Raw genomic sequence first — 8,269 nt, forward strand, 5'->3', positions numbered from 1 at the left:
GTCATGTCCGTCCGTACGTTGTCCGTCTGTCATTCTGGCTGGTGCACACGAAAACTCTCGCAGGCAGAAACCGATTTCATTCAAATTTTGCACATCTTAATATTTCTCGCAATTTTAGTTTCAATTCGATGATGGGGTATATCGGTCCACACCTTCTGGTACCTCCCCCACAAAATTGTCAAAATTGTGCTAAAAATTTATTTTATAATAACATGCAAATGGACTATCCGATTTTAACGATACTTTATTCAACCTATTGTCTTTACCAAGCCTAGGCCAAGTAAAATTGTACCCATTGGTCCACACTTTCTGGTACCTTCCCCCAAAGGGTCAAAATTTTCAATATTTACAAATACAATAACAGGCTAATGGAATGTCTGATTTGAACCAAACTTTGCACAACCTATTATCTTTACCAAGACAAGATCAAGTTTGAATATGGGGCCCATTGGTCCACCCCTTGTGGTACCTCCCCCACAAAATGGTAAAAATTGTGCTAAAAATTTATAATAACATACTAACGAACTATACGATTTTAACGAAACTTTGTACAACGAAACTTTGTATTTTTACCAAGCCTAGAGAAGTTAGGAAGATGGGACCCATTGATCCACTCCTTCTGGTACCTCCCTCACAGAGGTTCAAAATTTTCAATATTTTTAAATCCAATATCAGGCGAATGTAATGCCCGATGTGAACCAAACTTTGCACAACCCATTATCTTTACGAAGTGCAGATTAAGTTCGAAGATGGTATTCATTGGACCACTTCTTCAGGTAACTCCCCAACAAATGGTCAAAATTTTCAATATTTTTAAAAACCAATATCAAGCGAATGGAATGTCCGATATGAACCAAACTTTGCACAACCCATTTTCTTTACGAAGTCTAGATTAAGTCGAAAGGTGGGACCCATTGGTCCACTCGCTCCCATATATAGTTTTGTCCGATATTAAGTAAATGGTTCACCAAAGACCCAAAGTTAGGCTGATTGTCACAAAATTTTGCAAAACGTACGGATGTTAGTATACGATAACGTGTGTCAAGTTTTGTTGGAATCGGTTCTGATTAAGATATAGCTCCCATATATTTTTCGTCCGATTTTATGTAAATGATGCACTAAGAATCCAAAATATGGGTTATAGTAAAAACGTTTTGCATAGCATTCTGAAGTTACTATAACCTTACGTACGTAAAGTTTTTTTTAACTGGTTTAGATTTAGATATAACTGGTGCACCAGGGCCCAATAATAAATTGACACACAATTTTACAAAACGTTCGTCAAGTTTTTTTTGGAATCTGTCACAAAATTTTGCAAAACGTACGGATGTTAGTATACGATAACGTGTGTCAAGTTTTGTTGGAATCGGTTCTGATTAAGATATAGCTCCCATATATTTTTCGTCCGATTTTATGTAAATGATGCACTAAGAATCCAAAATATGGGTTATAGTAAAAACGTTTTGCATAGCATTCTGAAGTTACTATAACCTTACGTACGTAAAGTTTTTTTAACTGGTTTAGATTTAGATATGACTTGTGCACCAGGGCCCAATAATAAATTGACACACAATTTTGCAAAACGTCAAAGTTTTTTTGGAATCTATTTAGATTTAGATGTTGCTTCCATATATAGTTTCGTCCGATTTTAAGCAGACGGTGCACCAATGACACAAGTTAGGGTGATTGTTACAAAATTGTGTACAACGTACTGAAGTTAGCATAACGTGTGTTAAGTTTTGTTGAAATCGATTGAGATTTAGATGTAGCTCTCATATATTCGTCCGATTTTAGGAAAATGCTTCATTAAAGGCCCAAAATATGACCAATCGCCACAAACATTTTCTGATGTAAAAAGTACTAATGAAAGTATGCACAACGTATAAATTGACCCTAGAATGACGATATTTTTTTTGAAGAAATTGGAACAGATACTGACTTCATGTTAAGTGTACATCAAAAAATCCACTGGTATCCGACTGATATTTTGCAGAGCTGAGCTGTATCATGTCGAGCGGGTGTCAAAATTTCTTAAAATTTATTTTAAATTTAATTTTTGTCCCATTGTAAAAAACGACTCTACGTTTATGAATTAATTTAAATTTAATTTAATTTAAATATAGTAAATGTGGTGAAGGATATCATATAGTCGTCCCGTCCGACTTTACCAATTTCTTTATTTGCTTTTTTGTATGGAATTGGACCTATTTACGATTATTGCATTAGTAGTCATGAAATATTTATAGCATCTCTCATATGAATGTTGTTTTCGATTTTGTAAATTATTGTAGGAGTTTTTTTTTTTTAATTTTCTGGTGCTTCATAAATTGAAAAAGAAAACCATCCACCCACCACTGTGCATTAGTTGGTGCAATGTTCTCTGTTTTGATAGCAGAACATTTACTCGCGAGCTCTAGCTCTCCCTCTGCCAATTTGATTTTTATAAACATTTCTCTTTATTTTTGCTTATTTTGCATTTCTTTGGGGGGCTTTCTTTGGCATGTCGACAGTAGCCCAAGAATATCATGTATATTGTATGTTTGTATGTATGTACAAATATTTATAAGTATGTTAGGCATGTGTAGTAGATACATAGAAACATAAATGAAAGACACCGATGAGTTATTTTTAAGAAAGCTATTCGATTCAAAACAAACGAAAAAAAACTGAAAATTCTTTCTTCGGTAGCAGCAGTAGTGGCAACAACAACAAAGACAATAATTTAGACATGCTGCCGTTTGACGTTCATCCCACATGTCGGCCGATAAACACAGGTGACAAGTGGTTCTTCTTATTTTTTTTTTTGGCAAAGTATGTTGTGATGCGTGCCGGCGAAAAAGAATGCTGTTGATATTGCGTTGAGACGTATCAATTGGCGTGCGTATATGCGTGACACACACGCAACATGTATGAAATAGTTTTCTGTTACAGGTTTTTTGGAATTTTTATTGGTTAAAGGTAGCGGTGTGTGACGTATTTTTTTGGATTTCAAGTTTTTTTGTATATAGTGTTCTTTTTATGGCCAAAATCTAGAAGTTAGGTATGCGGTAAGGTGTTGACATGCAAATTGACATCTCGCCTCAACTGAATGTAAACAGAATTTCGGAAAGGGATAATGATTTACTAATGTTAATTAAAATAGATTATTTATAATTTATTTAGAAGTTTTGATTTAATTTAGGATTTAGGATTTTCATCAGGACGTCAATATATAATATCTTCTTTAGGTCCTTTTTTAGACAGAATATATTTTTCAACAAACAGAAAAACTTCGTTAGATCTTCTAACGACAAAGGATCTCATTCAGGATTTCTATAGTGACCAAGTTCTGCAATCCTGTTGCGAAAATCAAATTATATCTATAATAAGAAAATTTGATCCAGGACTTCTATAAATAGAATCCTGAGCCAGGATTCACGTCTGCTATATGCATAATACCTTCTTCTGAATCCCTACATACAAAAAACCTTAGATGCCAAATAGACGGAAGTTTTACTTCGAGCTTAGTATTTTACAGACAGAACTGGCCATGTTCTTCTACAGTCTGAAGTCCTACAGACCTTCTTCAGACATAAGACCTCATTTCAGTATTCTATGGACCTTCTGCAGTTCTTCTAAAACAAATTAAACAGAATAACCCTCTTTTAAATATTTAATAGATTTGTAATTTTCTATTAAGAAATAGACCTCTCTCTCTCTCTGTCAAAACCTTCATTATATATGGACCTTTTCCAGGTCTTTACTATTTCTATTAAGGAATAGACCTCATTGAAGCCTTCTTTAGACACATAACTTATTCAGTGGTCAAAACCTTCATTATATAGAACAAATGGACCTTTTCCAGGTCTTTACTATTTCAGGTCCTCTATAGGCTGAATACCTTTTTAAGGCCTTCGTTAAGCTTATAAAACTTCCTAAAGTTTTATATAGGCAGAAAACCTTCATCAGGTCTTATAGACAAGAAGGCTTCTTCTATAAACATAAGACCTCCTTCACGTTATCTACAGACAGGTCTTTTTTGAACGGAATAAATCTTTTAGGTCTTTTATTTACATTTTTTTTAAATAGACAAAACTTTCGTTAGAAATGGAGTGGACCTGTTTATAAATTTTAAGGTCCTCAATGGACTGAAGGTTTTAAGACCTCTAAAGTCGTAACAACCTTCATAAAGTCTCGTGTAGACAGAAAACCTTCCTCAAGTATTTTTTGTACAAAATGTATTCGTATGGACTCCCTTAGACAGAGGTCCTCTTTCATGCCTTTCATTCTACAAACGGAATAGACCAACTATATACATTCAATTTATTCAATAAACTGATACCATTGGCAGATCTTCTCTGGATTTAAGGGATTCTTTTGGACTTTTTATACCGTATAGACCTATCTAAGGTCTTCTAGATGCTGAAAAGAAAAGATTTTCTTTACCGTTTTCAGGTATTCCATAGGATAAAAAAGGAGGCAAAATTGCCTTACTCAGATCTTTTGTGGAGTTTATTCAAGGCTTCTAAAGGCTAAATAATTTCTTGGAAGCTTCTAATGACAGAAGATCTGCTGTTCGGGTTTTTGTAACCATAAGAAATCAGTTCTTTTATAGACAGACAAAGGGTTTCTTAAGACTGAAGACGTCCTAATTTAATCCGATTCGCAGAAGACTGTCTTCAAGTGTTTTGTAGATAGTAAACTTTCTTCGAGGCTTTTAATAACAAAATGCATTCTTAGAAGCTCCTAAAGACACTTTAAATACCTTCTATTACCGATCTTCTTCAGGTCTTCAGAAGATCATTTACAGGTGATCAATATACAGAATAACTTCTTCAGATATTCAATAGACAAAAAACTTTTTCAGGTCTTCTATTGAGATCGGAACTTCTTCAGTCGATATATACAGGTGGATTTCTTGTCTTCCAGTGTTAGAACACCATACAGTGTTGGTATGTAGGGGAGACTGGGGCACCTTCGGCATCGGGGCACCTTCGGCAATCGCGTTTTCGATATGAAGCTCTCACCGCACATCACTAGTTTCGATACATAGGTATCGAATATCGAAATAAATAACTGACACAATGTTTGAAATTTCGACCTAATAAACTTATTTAGATACATAGGTTTTTGTATTTTTATAGATGTTTCTGCAATATTTCAATTCCATTTCGTAAGTATTTCGTGTATAAAACTTTTTAAATTTTTAAGAGAATATTATTAAAAAGTGGTTAAGTACGACGTGTATTATTATAAAAATATAAAAAATATATTGTTTTTACAAAACAGATCGAAAAAAATGAAAAAAACTATAAAAAGTACATTCGGGGTATTTCGGCATTTTTATGGGGCACATTCGGCCATATACAGATTGTGCAATATTATTTCCGTAAAATGTTTTTGAGTTTAACATTATCTTTAAAACTAATCCTTTAATATGGTTCGAAATTGCATATGTAAGATCAAACGTGCTTGTATTGACGAAAATGCGATAGAAAACCTCTATTTCTGATGGTGTGTGCGACCTTGAGATGTAAACGTCCGCCGCTACAAAATAAAGCCCTATAATTCAAATATTGTGTAACGTATTAAAACCAAATATAACCTTTAGAGGATCAGAATTTCAACCAGACTGATAGCGATGACAATTACCCGGCTATGACTATGGTGCCGAATGTGCCCCATCAAATGCCGAAGCTCACCCCGGGTTCAAAAAGGGCAATCGGCCAATTTTACTTTTTTTACAAAACTGTAAAATTTTTTAACTAATACTATTTTTTATATCTTTTTGGTACTATTTTTTATAATTAAGTGTCAGGGGACAATAATCAACCATAAATTTGTTATATATGTTGAATAAGTACTGAGATATAGAGCTCTAAAAAAAAAAGTGCCGAAGGTGCCCCAGTCTCCCCTACACCATTTAGGATAATCTTCGATCGAATGCCTTATAGCTAATATTTGCATGGAGGTTATTCATCTATAGAATACATTCTATAACTAAAATACCTCACAGGGGTATTTTGTAAAAAATAAACCCTTTAGATCGAACACGTTTCATATGTAGAAGACTTCCTATACATATTCTATACATAGACGGCACTTTAAAGGTCTTCTATGGATTGGATATTCTGCAGATTGAAGACCCGCTAAGGTATTTCTATGGATTGGAGAATCTCTATGGTTTGAAGAGCCTCTAGCGGTCTTCTGTGGATAGAAAAACCTTTAGATTTCTTTTGTGGATGGAATACCCATAAGGGATCTTAGATGGTTATAACACCTTTGTTTTAATTCGACAAATTTCATTTAACCTACTTTCATTATTCCCCATTCATTTCTCTGCTTCTACGTTGCGAATTTACAATTGTCTATAAAAAAGGTGACAATTTGCACATAACTAAAACAAAAACAAAATATTCACACTTATAAAAAACCAACAAACACCTCTTGAACAAATTATTTAAATAAACACAAAAGGAAATCGAAAAAAAACAGTCAATACAAAAAACTCTGATGACTCCACAAGAATAAAAACTCTATAACTTTCCATAGGCCCCAGAGGAAAATGACTCTCGCTCTCAGAAACTCATTAAAATAGAAACAACAACAACGTACCCCAAGAAAACAAAAACAAATACACATTGCACTTGTATTGCTATGTATGGCCGGTTGTTTGTTTGTTTGCTGTTATGCATGAATGAATAGAATCTATAGATGTGTATATGCATGCACAATTATCTACACAAGGAAACAGCTGATTTCTAATTGAAGACGTTTTTGTTGTTGGTATCGCTCAGTTTGCTCAGGCAGCATTTATGCTCAACGACGCCGTCGTCCACACTGTCGACTTCTTCTTCGATGCATTCGAATGTAAACAAAAACAAAAAAACGAGTTACTAACCTCAATAACAACAAACAGAGAGGAAACACACAACGACACGCAACATTTAAACGTCACGAAGAAGAAGAAAACAAAAATAAAACAAGATACGCAAATCAACACGAAATTCCAATAAATAACAAAGTCACTAACACGATTAGCCTCTCTCACTCGCTCACCCATTGTATCTCATTAAATGAGTACTACTCGCCAATAGAATAAAGAGAAAAATGTGAATGATGTTAGCTGCTGCGACTGCATTGTCAGAGAGGGTTTTATTAAGGTACCAGCAGAGAAAGGAAAATATAAACAATAATAATATTGGGAAGTAAAATCAAAAACAAAAAACATCTGATGGATATGTATGTATGTTTGTCTGTGGTGTTGTGTTGCTGTGTAAATGAACTGTTGAGATACAAAACAAAAGAAAAAATACAAACGCCTTCAATAATAACTACCTGTTTATGAGTTTCGGGCAACATGTTGCTGAGTTGAATGTTGAGAAGAGAGATACATTCGTGGCCGTTTTTACACCAATGAGGGAAATGTTGATACAAGAAAATCTGAAATGGAGGGCAATAATACAGTGGCTCAATTAGTAAACAAGAATCAATTACAAACAGAATTGTTACAAGTAGGTTTAAAAGAATAAAAATTGATATTATTAATTAAAATTAGGTCCACAGATGTATTCTTCAGTTCGTTTTATTATTTTAAAACTTAAATATATTTATTTTAATACAATTTAGTCTTAGCATGAAGTTAGAAGAGTATAGAAAAAGGTAAAATAAAATAATGTATGTGAATTCATGGAGATAACGGTTGTTTTCTAGCAGTTAACTATGGGCCAGGAATCCAATTTTTGGCAAAAAGTACATTTTAAAATTTCCGATAAAATTATATATTCAAATCTGTAAAATTGACTTTTACCAACGCAACATTTTTTTAAAATTGGAATGAAATACAAATGACATGAGGTCAAAATCAAAATTTCATATTTTTGTGAATATAATTTATATTTGAAAATATTGTATAACATTGCTAACAAAATATTAACATGAAATGAATGCCAATTATACAGATGTAACTTCTAATTATAATGAAAGTGAATATTATTAGACATTTGAAGATAACCATATTTCAAAAAAAAATAGAGTTACTGTAATTTAGTATTTTGAATCCCCATTGGGTTTGCATTACATCTTAGTACTATAAATATTGAGTTAGGTTTTGGGGAGGCAACACATAAACGGCCCCCCCCCCCCTTTATTCGGTAGTTTGTGGATTTTGAGCATATATCTAATATTTATTTATTTTCTAAACCCACTGTTCTAATTATGGGCAAAAAATGGGATGTCTGGTCCATAGTGCAGTGGTATTGTGTTTGTGCCAAATGAGTTAAAAACACAT

Source organism: Musca vetustissima, unplaced genomic scaffold (genome assembly GCF_032173495.1).
Source record: "Musca vetustissima isolate MV318-11 ecotype Yass unplaced genomic scaffold, APGP_CSIRO_Mvet_v1 utg4517, whole genome shotgun sequence".
In the NCBI taxonomy this organism is placed as follows: domain Eukaryota; kingdom Metazoa; phylum Arthropoda; class Insecta; order Diptera; family Muscidae; genus Musca; species Musca vetustissima.